This window comes from Pinus tabuliformis, chromosome 9 (genome assembly GCF_031772625.1).
Source record: "Pinus tabuliformis cultivar Carrire ecotype Pingquan chromosome 9, CPIR1, whole genome shotgun sequence".
Classification (NCBI taxonomy): Eukaryota; Viridiplantae; Streptophyta; class Pinopsida; order Pinales; family Pinaceae; genus Pinus; species Pinus tabuliformis.
In genome coordinates, this window is record NC_142307.1 from 228,052,334 (window position 1) to 228,064,585 (window position 12,252).

The window sequence follows — 12,252 nt, forward strand, 5'->3', positions numbered from 1 at the left end:
TTTCCACTCACAAATTTGGGTGAAGGGTTCTCCACTAAAATTCATTTTCGAGAGTGGCAGCCAAAAGAACCTCATTTTAGTAGAGGTTGTGAAGCGATTGGGCTTACTAACCATACCACACCCGCAAATGTACAGTATCAGGTGGCTTCACCAAGGACTAAATCTCCGAGTCTGCCAACAGTGTTGCGTTCCCTATAGCATCAAGCCCTTCATAGATGATGTATTGTGTGATGTTTCACCTCTTAACGTTTGTGATGTATTATTAGGACAAACATAGTTGTGGAAGTGACATGTTGTATATGAGTCTAGACCTTGCTCTGTGATTATTTCTTTGGGTAATTCGTTGTACAGGATACCAGAGGTAGCCCCACCTACCACCACCTCTTTGATTGCTGCTAAGAAATGTAGTAAGATCATCTCCCAGACTAGGAAATTTATTTTCTTTCTGGTTCACTCTCAAAGTAAGAGGAATATTGTCGCCACATCCATGACCCCTAGGAAGGGTTCCTCCACACAGGAGAAGCAGGTGGATACATTCATGAAAGAATACAGGGACATTTTCTCTTCACCCACAGGGGTACAATTGCACTATCAGGTCAAGCATTCATTCAATCTGACTTCCAGAGAATCTCTACCCAAAATATTGATATATCATCACTCCATTGTGAAAAATGCCAAGTACAAGAAGTGACATGATCAACATTGGGTGCCACACAAGTTTCAAGTGGGCGACAAAGTCTGGTTGCACCCACATAAATAACACCTTACAAGAGCCCATCAAAAGCCTAGACCACTCTGATATGGTCCTTACACCATTACCAAGGTTGTGGGAAACAATGCTTTGGAGAAATATATTCCCCTATTCCTTGGTTTTCACCAAGTTTTCAAGGTGGACCGCTCTCGTCCATGCTTCCCATCATTACTGGACACATCAATGATTGCAGAACAGCTCACCAAGGATAAAGTTCAGCACAAGTTTCCCCATCTCATGGGGGCACTCAATGCAATGGGGACCATTGCTTCCTAAGGGGGTAGGAATGATCCAAGCGGATGTTGGTGGCCACCTACCTATCCCACTTGGACCCCGACAACTGTCTCTTTCAATTATTCATTTTCACTAATTATAGCACAATTTATTATTTTTGGCAGTTTTTCGAGTCCTGAACTTCAGTTTCCATTTAAAGGCCCTAAACAATGTTTTTTTTGTTAGAAAAATAGGATAAACTTGGGACATAGGCCATGTTGGTCATGAAAAAGTTGTATTCCTCGAATAGATATTTCTAGAGAGGTATTTTTCCCATCAAACGGAGATCATATGCCAAAGTTACGACCCTGGGAAGTTGATGTACCAATTTACCCAAACGAGGCCCATAGTTTGGTGCTTCATCCCCTAGGGTTAGGTTTTTGAAGGTTTAGGGTTTTCCATTATTTCTCAACATTAAATAGGCCTTTGAGCCTCATTGTAATAGATTTTAGAGCCATGTAGCCACAACATCTCTCCTCAGAGATAAGCTACCATCCCCCGAGCTAGTTTGTTTCCATTTATATTTGTAAGCATATTTCAGTATTTTACATTAATGAAATGAATTATTATTTTCTCTACATCTCTGTTTATATTGGTATTTCTGTATTTTTTTGCATTCCTGTTTAAATATGGATCAGTGGTATCAAAGGGGTCTGCTCTTTCTCTATTTTTCTTTGCACGTCCCCAACGAGGTCAGGATATAAGGAGTTAAGGCTTGAACTAGTCGAACCTTTGCAAGATCAGCCTCACAAACCCAGACGGCCTCCCATGGTGGATGAAAAGAAATATGAGGGGGTAGGAAATCCTATCAAAATCTTGCTTAAAGAAGCCCTCAATCGAAAAAGGAACGTGATGATGGATAACTTTTCATAGATCCTTTAGCGGCTACCTAGGCGCAATGAACTTACTTCTAGCAGCTACTCTGGAAATGCCACACCCTTTAAGGTACAAGTTAACTTTCAAATCCCCATATTCAAGGGTCATATAGATGCAGATGTCATAGATAAATGTTTAAATCTGCTAGAAGGGTATTTTTTTTATTCATGATTTTTCCAGCCGGGAAAATATTACTTTTTCTCTTTTGAGAAACCTGCTGCGAGTAGAAGGACGAAAGTATAGCCTAACCATTTTCAGACACACCCACTCGGAATTAATTTCAGGATGCCATCAAGGAGCAGTACTACCCTGTTGGGATCTATGAGAATAAATACATAAAGTGGACTCCACTGTGGCAGGGAAGGGACCAAGACGTGCCAGAGTTTACCAATATTTTTCATACCCTTTACACAAAGTTGGGTATCAAGGATTCTAAGTGGAATTTGGTACTCAAATATTGTGATTTCCTACATAGGTACATATAAGATGAGATTGAGTTCTTGGACATCTCCTCGCTTGGCGCGGCATACCGATACATTGTCAAGATCAAGCAGAAGTTTAAATAGAAGGAGCAAGACTTTGGATCTTCAAATCTGAAGAACAAAGGACAAAGCCAAGGTGGGGTGACCCAAGACAAGCCATCGAAGCTGCAAGAAAATAACACCACCACAATGTCAAAGAAGGACACAAGAAAGTGGTGCAAGTTCCATAAGAGCCCCACTCATAACACGAGTGTTGGGCCAAGCAGTCGCTGGTGGCCGAGTTGAAGGCTTTAGAATCAGATGCATGTTCTAACCTTGAGTCAGGACCCGACAAGAGGAATGACAAAGGAAAAAAAATTATTGATGTGGAGCCTAGTGCCATTGTTTCCACTGCTAAGATCCAAAAGAATGAGCCCATAGATACATATGAGGGGGAGCGCCTTTTTCACTTACAAATGTGGGTGAAGGTTTCACCGCTGCAATTCATTGTCGACAATGGTGGTCAAAAGAACCTCATTTCAATAGAGGTCATTAAGCAGTTGGGCCTACTAACCATACCACACCTGCAACCGTACAGTATCGGGTGGCTTCACCAAGGACGAGATCTATGATTCTGCCAGTAGTGCCACCTTCCCTGTGACATCAAGCCCTTCACAAATGAGGTATTAGGTGATGTTACGCCTCTTGAATTTTGTGATGTATTATTAGGAAAACCATACTTATGGAAGAAACATGTTGTATATGAGTCTAGACCTTGCTTTGTGATTATTTCTTTGGGTAATGCGTGGTACAGGATACCAGAGGTAGCCCCACTTACCACCACCTCTTTGATTTTTGCTAAGAAATGCAATAAGATCATCTCCCATACTAGGAAACTTATTTTCTTTTTGGTTCACTCTCAAAGTAAGAGTAAGATCATTGCCACATTCATGACCCCCAGGAAGGGTTCCTCCATGCAACAGAATAAGGTGGATGCGGTCATGAAAGAATACTGGGACATGTTCTCTTCACCCATAGGAGTACCATTGCACTGTGAGGTCAATCATTCATTCGAACTGACCTCCAAAACATCTCTACCCAACACGTCAATATATCATTACTCCACTGTGAAAAATTCCAAGTACAAGTAGTGACATGATCAACATTGGGTGCCACACAAGTTTCAATTGGGTGAAAAATTCTGGTTGCATCTACAGAAAGAAAGCCTCACAAGAGCCCATTAGAATCACAGACCACTCTAATGTGGTCCTTACACCATTAGCAAGGTTGTGGGAAACAATGATTTAGAGAAAAACATTCCCCCATTCCTTGGTTTTCATGGAGTGTTCAATGTGGACTGCCCTCAACCATGCTTCCCACCATTACTAGACACTTCAGAGATTGCAAAACAGCTCACCAGAGACCAAGTTTAGCACAAGTTTCCCCATATCATGGGGGCACTAAACGCAATGGGGACCATTACTTCCTAAGGGGGGAGAAATGATCCAGGAAGATGTTGGTGGCCACCCACCTATCCCACTTGGACCCCCACAACTGTCTCTTTCAATTTTTCATTTTCCTTAATTGTAGCACAATTTACTATTTTTGGCATTTTTTTGGATCTAGAACTTTTGGAGCCGTTTTTAAGCCCTAAATGACATTTTTTTGGGAAAACTAGGACCAACGGGTCAAATATAGATGTTGTTCATGCAAAAGTTTTATTCCTTAGATCAATTTTTCTAATGAGGTATTGTGCACGTCAAACAAAGATCGTATGCCAAAGTTACGACCCCAGGAAGTTGATGTACCAATTTACCCAAGCAGGGCCCATAGTTTGGCACTTCATCTCCTAGGGTTAGGTTTTTGGATGTTTAGAGTTTTCCATTGTTTCCATCCTGAAATGATATTTATAGCAATGTTATTTTTAGCGCTTCCATTTTTCGTTCCTTGTTGCTATGTCCAACATTGGTATCCGAATTTCTATTTATAGCAGTGCTATTTTTAGCACTTCTATTTTTATCATGTCTTGTCTCCATTTTCAACACTCCCTCTCAACAAGAAAGGCATTCAACTCGAACCTAATCCTGAACCTTTGGAATGTTCTGCATGCAACACTTCTCCCAAGTGTTGTTACTCCAGCAACTCTAGGAACAAAAAAGAAATTCCCAACTAACCTCTCTATTAGGCTAGAAACATACTCTGATGTTGAAGCTCCCTCTGCCGCTAACAAGTGCTCCTTCTCTAACCTCTGAGCTGCTACAACACTCCATGCATCTCACACCGTTGCACACCTCTCTACGCCATCCTGCACTGGTGCAACATTCATGTGCCTCTCTCATTGTTGCAGCCTACTAGCTCTAAACTGTGTTGGGATTCCTGCATTGTAGCTCTCTCTGCTGCTCCATTCGCATCTACCTCTACCCACTTAGCCAGTCCTGCAACTCCTCATCGAGCCTCTTGTAGCAAGGTCTAATCCAAGAGGCTATGTACCTCAAAGATCCTGCCCCTATTTTAGCCTTCTTGGGACAATCACTTCACATTGCCCCACCTCCTATGTGGTGGTATGGATGCATGTGCTCCCTCTGCCCACCTGGCTTGAAATTTCCCCCTATTGGAGGTCTCTGCATGAGTAGATGTCTCTACTCGATCTCCTCTTAGCATCTCCAATTGTGTCTCCTCCAAAATATCTAAGACTTCTTCTGAGATTGCATGTTGAGAGGTAATGTACTCTCCCTCTCAACCCCCAAGTCTCCATCAATCGCCTTGCTCCTCAAGGCTTTGCATGCATCTTGAACCTCAAGATCATACAGTTTATTTACTCGTGAACTGATCTACTTCACCTGTCTGGTGATGTGCCGAAGGAAAACCTTTCTCTTACTGACGACTACATCATAGCCCTTGTCTTCTAGCATGGTGATCGACACCAAATTTTTCTTTAGTCCTAGTACATACTTGAATCGGTCAAGGTAATGTGAGCTCCATTCTCCCTCTAAAAAAAATTGTGCCTACACCTAAGACACTATACTTTTCATCATCACCCATCGTGATGAGTATCTGGAGATCTTTCTCCTCCAAGGTATTGAACAAACTCTTGTCACCAGTCATGTGGAAAGAAGCTCCACTATCAAGAAACCAACCACATCCTACCATGGATGAAACCATGCATGTAAGAAGTGTGAAATCCAACTCGAACTATGAGGCCAATGCCTCACATTCAGATCCTTCCTTGGATCCCATCTTGGATTTATTCAATGGACTGTTTATAGAAAAATGGCCCACCTCATGACAACGAAAGCATCACACTTTTGATTTGTCAAACTTCTTCCCACCATAGGAAGAACTCCATTTAGGATGAGAATCCTTCTCCTTAACATTCTTTTCCTTACTTGGTAAGGTGAAATTTTCTTCATCCTCCTTGGATGAAAAACCATCTCAGGTGCTTCTTCTTATCTCCTCCTGCATTAGGTCTGACCAAAGTCGTTCCTAATCTGGTAGTTTTTCTCTTCCATTAACCGAGTCTTGGTAGCTATGCCAGCTCTTAGGAAGACCGAGGAGTGCAATAATCACCATGTCATCATCATTTTTCGTCATCCCTACACTTCCAAGCTCATCCCTGCAGGTGGTGAGCTTGTTCAGATATGTAGAGATCGTGTCACCCTTTTCACACTTGATTTTCCAAAGCTTGTCTTTTAGCGCTAGCTTCCTCTTATCGTTGTTATTCTGATATATATCTTTCAATGTTTTCCACATCGAAAATGGTGTCTCCTTCACATGGAGACTCAAGACAATGTGGTCTCGAACTCCCTCCAAAAGGATTCTCCTTTCTCTAGCCACACATTTCTTCCATTCCGCCAATTCTGTAGCATTAGCTACTACAGGCTTCGGGACTTCTTGATCAGTGAAGTCCTTTAGACCATTATCCTCTAATACTGCTTCCATGAAATCCTTCCAGGCTATATAATTCGAGTTGTCATCAAGGGCATACTCGAGTCTTAAACTATTGAATGCCATTGGTGAAATTGATATGTGATAAGAAATCGATTTCTATAATCAGGAAGTTCAAAGTTCGAGCTTCTTCCTTCTTTGCATACTGTTCTTCACTTTAATTACCTTTTCTCTGATACCATGTATAAATTCTCACTTTAGATCAATAGATTATGCAATATACTAAAACACAATACAAGATGTACTTCTACAACACTTTGTGGAAGCTTAATCGAATTAAGAAAGATCAAGAGAACACATGTAACTGAGAATGATAAATCAATCACACATAACACAGAAGAAATAACCCGGGGAAAGCCTCAGCCTAAAACCCAATCTCTATATTATAATACAAGTGGAAATATGTTCAGATTACAAAAAGAATCAGCTTACAAGCTATCATGCTCTCTCTGCATTCAAACAATGCTGCTCATAGACAATCAAAGGCTCTCACAACCTTCTCCTCTACCCTCCAAGCCTCCTATTTCCTTGAGTAGTTTTTCTTGGGGTCTAATGTTGCCACTTGCGTTAATTGGCCTCTTCACACAATCACTAACCTTTGATCTAACTGTGCAACCTGAAGGAGATAAATCCTTCTGCATGGATGAGTTTCCTTTATTGGAAAAAATTCATCCAACTGATAGTACATTGTCCCTCCTCTAATCTCAACTGGGTCTCTGACAAAACTGACATGCATGAGTTATTTATGAGAGAATATTCAGTTATCTAGAGAGCAGTAGTTACATGCATGCAAGCATTAACTAACTGAACTCACAATTAATTCAACAAACTATTTGAATTAATCTAACTGGACTTGACTCAGTTAACTGAGCCAACTAATTGCAACTCAATATTAAAACTCATCATTATCTCTTTAACTGATGGATAAATTCCTCAATTAATGGAGAAACTATTTCATGTCCCCACATACACTTCATGTTTGATTTTCCTTAACTTATTAACTCATGGTGAATTAATTAATTATTTTACAAACATCCGCTAAGATCAAATACGAATTTTACTTCTCTATTTTAGTTAGGGATTGACTAAAATAGGAATCCATCCCGAAATTCTATTTATAGCAATGCCTTTTTAGCACTTCCATTTTTCATTCCTTGTTGCTATGTCCAACACTGGTATTTGAATTGATATTTATAGTAGTTCTATTTTTAGCATTTCTTGTTGCCATTTTCGACACATAGTAGGTTCTTAAAGGGCTAGGGTTCACTACAATGGAGGTGCACAGAAGGATGGGGTGCACTGCAATGCACTATCACAAGACCATAGGGTGCAGTGATAAAGGAAATCCAAGTTCTAACATGAAAAATGCAAGTGAAACTCAATGAAAGGTCTTCCTAGGTCTTTTCTTAGCTGGGTAAAGCATAAAAGGTCTATAAAGGAAGTAATCAAACATAATGGACAAAGAAACCACCAATGGAATACATTGTTCCCCAATATGTTCGCCAATTTATTTTACAGGATCTACAATTGCAGACAAAAGTATCTTCCCTAGGTCAGTGGCTAACCTAGAACAAGAGAGAGACAAGAAACACAATGTTTTCCCTTAAAATAAATATACGATGGAGTAAGGCCTACCAAGAATCCTTCGCACACTTCGCTCCTTCTTTAGCTTGTGTAATGACCCGCCTATAAATAAAATATGAGTATTAGCATACATACAAGACCTCCATAGATAGCTACATATGCATGGACCCGTATGTATCACACTATATGTAAACTAGCTATTACATGAGGAGATATAAATTAAGATAATGAATTAATACCTCACCAGAGTATCATATATATGATAAGTCCTTAAAACCAACAGAAAATGTTAATTTTAATTTACAATTTAAAATTAATAAAATAATAATATAAATTAATTAAAATTATAAATTAAATAAATTTAATTAATTCATTAAAATAATAAATAAACTTTATTAAATCAAAATTATGTATCCAAATAAAAATCAATGAAATCAAATGAGATTTGATTTCATAAAAGTTACACATAACCAAAATATTGACACGGAGATGAGAAGAAGGCGGTGGATGAGGAAATAAAAGAAGGGGGGAAAAACCATTTTGGAGGAGGAAAGCATAGTTGAGAACAATTTTTGGATATTGTAGTACAACTATGAATGGAACTTGAGTCTTGGTTATATTGGAGTTTTTAGACACAGGGAAATCAGATTACTTCAATTGGAAAGCTTTTTGAGACTGAGTACCTAGGTTGTACCCAATTTGACAGGGAAGTTTTGGCCATTTTAGCAACATAGTTGGACAAGAATTACAGCAGAGTAGACAAATTTACAGCAGAGAAGACAAATTTGCAACAGAGCAGACAAATTTGCAAGAGAGCAGACCGGTTGGTATTCATTAGATTAATCTTTCAAATTCAGTATTCAAATTTTCATGTTCTCATAAAAAAAGAAGAAAATTGCAATATGGGTTCTTACATTTTGGTATGAGAGCCATATAAAACTCTCAAACCTATTAAAATAAGGTTACAGTCATAATAAATAAGAATTATAAATACTGTAATCAGGATTATTTTCGAAATTTCATATTAGATTTTTGAAGTATCCTTCATAACTCTCAAACTAGGAAACCTTAAGTGCATAGGCAGTATTTGTAGACTCCAATTAAATTTTATTAGAAATCTTAGTTTCAGGAACACTGAATTTAACAGTACGCTTCCCTTTATAATTACTTCTCTTTATAATAATGCCCTTGATTTTTAGCAGAAGCTTGTTGCTTCCACTTTGTTAGTGCTTCCATTTTGTTAGTGCAAAAACTTTAAAATGGAGGACAAAGTCAAACATCCCGGTTCAAAATGTGACCATCAAAGGAAATCTTGAAGTCATTTTGATACAAACAAAATACTAATGATGGAAAGATACTTACATATAAAAAAACATAAAGAGGACTGGTATGCAAGTATAAGAGAAAATAGTCGGAAGTTGGAACTATCTATATATATATATATATATATATATATATATATATATATATATATATATATATATATGGTACACATCACATGAATTGCTTAGGTCACAGGACTCATTCAACCATTCAATTCACTTGCATCTTCAACCGTGCTAGTAGGTAGGGACCCCAAGCTGATCGATGAAACTACAGAGATAACCATAAGGATTCGATCCGTGTATGAAGTTCTATTCTTGAAAGTGATGAGCTAAGCCAACCACACTAGAAATATGCCCGAGGTTCGTTTTCCCACTATATAAGCCTCATAGACCTATCTCCACTAAACACATATAATCATGTAAACCATCCCCAATGTTGAATATCGAGCAACGACCGACACATCTCGAGCTTGTGTTTCAATGATAGGTAACGCGGTCGAGCTACGTGTGCCTGTCTGGTCTGATCGTTTAGCAGCTCCTTCTAATAGACAAGAATGTAAATAGAAAGCATCCCTTGGGAAAGCCTCAGGCATCGCCATTATAGCGGATCCACGCTCAACCTCTAAGCCAAGGAAGGGTAAACAATATGGCTCACTTACTATCGGCCTAACTCACTTGAATGGAGATCAAGATCGAAGCTAAGTAAGTGTAATTATAGGCTGGTAATGTTGTATTGAAGTCCCGTGCAATGTTCTAAGTTTAGGTAATGGATCCACATACCTTCTAGTAATAGGATGATCCACCTCGAATAGAATTAGCATTAGTTATGTAATTATCCAGTACACCACTTCTCCCACTTTCTTCGGGTGGATCAGTTGACCAAACTGTTTTATGGGCATACATATTAAGGGAAGTCAGGAATCAAGGGTTTAGGGTAAAGTTGGAACAATGCAAGATGGTAGTGAAACTGCTCACTCTAGATCTCAGTCAAATGCCTTTCCCACTACTGTTTACAAATAAATACAAGCCAAGGCATTTGAAACCCACCTAGCTAAACGACTATGTGCTAAATTATGGCGTGAGATTGGTAGCTTATCCGACGCGTAATAGATTGCATGCCCGATGTACTCATGCGTTGAAGACTATAAGTCACGATATAAACTATCTAAACTATCGCGTTAATAAATCATCAATGAGGAAGGTCCTGGCACCTATGATCGATTATAAGCCTGATATTCCATTAATAAACGAGATGGGTGCTATTTTTTTTAAGTACATGACTCCACCATCTATATATATATATATAGATATATATAATTAAAAACTATTTAGTCATATTTAATTATTATATTTTATGATTGAATTTCTATAATTTAAATTTTATAAAATAAATTAAATAAACATTAGGTTATATATATATATATATATATATATATATATATATATATATATATATATATATATATATATATATATATATATATATAGATATATATATATATATATATATATATATATATATATATATATATATATATATATATAGATATATATATATAGATATAGATATTAATAAGTTTAATGAGGTTATAAATTCTATAGTCATAATATTTGAGATTATGTTTATTTAAAAAAAAAAATGCGTTATTACATATTAGGATAGAATACCCTGTATTAGGACAAGGAGGTCGTGAGACCACCCTCCTTGACCTCAGTACCAGTAATACTTTCCTAGCAGGTAAAAATAGCAAAAAAAAACTATACCCATTTGTAAATTTGAAATTTGAAATTATATGTTAAATCTGAAAATATTTTGCAAATTTTCATAAATTTATTATGTATATAGGAAACACTACAATGGTAAGGACATATCAGCGATGACAATGTGATCGGGAAACATCGCCGTCATTAAACCACCACCGTCATCATCACCATCTTCATCACCACCACCATCACTGCCTCCAGCAAGACCATCATCAACACCAATCGCTCTAGCACCGGAGTTGACCATAATAATGCACTCATTGGAAGCATTATTGGAAACATTAAAAGGGTTGACAAAAGTTAAGACCAAAGAAGAGAAACCTCAACCCTTAGAAGCCAATTCAACGGAACCAAAAAATTCTAAGTATAAAAGATCAAAGGAATATATTTCTAAGGAGCTACAAAAAATTAAACTCCCAAAATTTTCTGGAGGACGAGCTAGAGAACGTGTTGAGGCATGGTTAGAAGGAATGAAAAGATGTTTTAAACTAAGAGAGTACTCTTCTTTTTCAAAAAAAAAAAAAATCCGTATTTCAATTAAAGGAAAGTTCCTTGATTTGGTGGGGAAATTTGGAGAAACAACTACACCTCACAACGAATAATATTCCTCGGGAATTGTTGGAGGAAAGATTTCGTGCTAAGTACTTACCTCCATATTTTCAAGAACAACAAGTCGAGGCCTTTCATACATTAATTCAAGGTAATAAAACAATGGAAGAATATGAAATAAGTTTTATGGAGCTTGTGAAATACATTCACTACTTAGATTCTGATGAATGTCAAGTTGAACGCTTCATATTTGGGTTAAACCCTCGCTTTAGGGCCTTGGTTAGGATGTGGAAGCCATCATCAATAGCTAAGGTGATAGAATGTGGCCACTATGAAGAAGAGCATCTAGGAATCAAAAAGGATGCTGGGCCAATAGAACCTCTACAATTAGGGTTTCCAGGAAAGACTCCCCGAAATTTATTCAAGGGAAGTAGCTCAAGACCACCACCTTATGGTAATAAATTTACTCCAAGAAGTGTAGGAGCAAGAGCTCCCATGACAGTTAATACTATAGTCATTGAATCATCAAACCCAAGTCCATGGAAATCTCATGAAACTGCTAATAGAGGAAGAAATATGAGAGGAAGTGGCATGAGAGGGCGAAGCTCTTTATCTAGAAACTCACAATATGATTCAAGAGGACCGACCCAGGTTAATTGTTGGGGATGTGGAGGACCGTATTTTCAACGTGATTCTCTAGAAGCTTCATCAAGTATATTGCATA

The 12,252-nt window shown here is 38.0% G+C and overlaps 1 pseudogene; it reads right to left on the reverse strand.

Moving 5' to 3' along the window:
• LOC149148011 (dynamin-related protein 3A-like) overlaps positions 1-9,814 on the reverse strand; it is a 63,171-nt pseudogene extending 53,357 nt beyond the window's left edge.
• Positions 9,815-12,252: the final 2,438 nt, after the last annotated feature.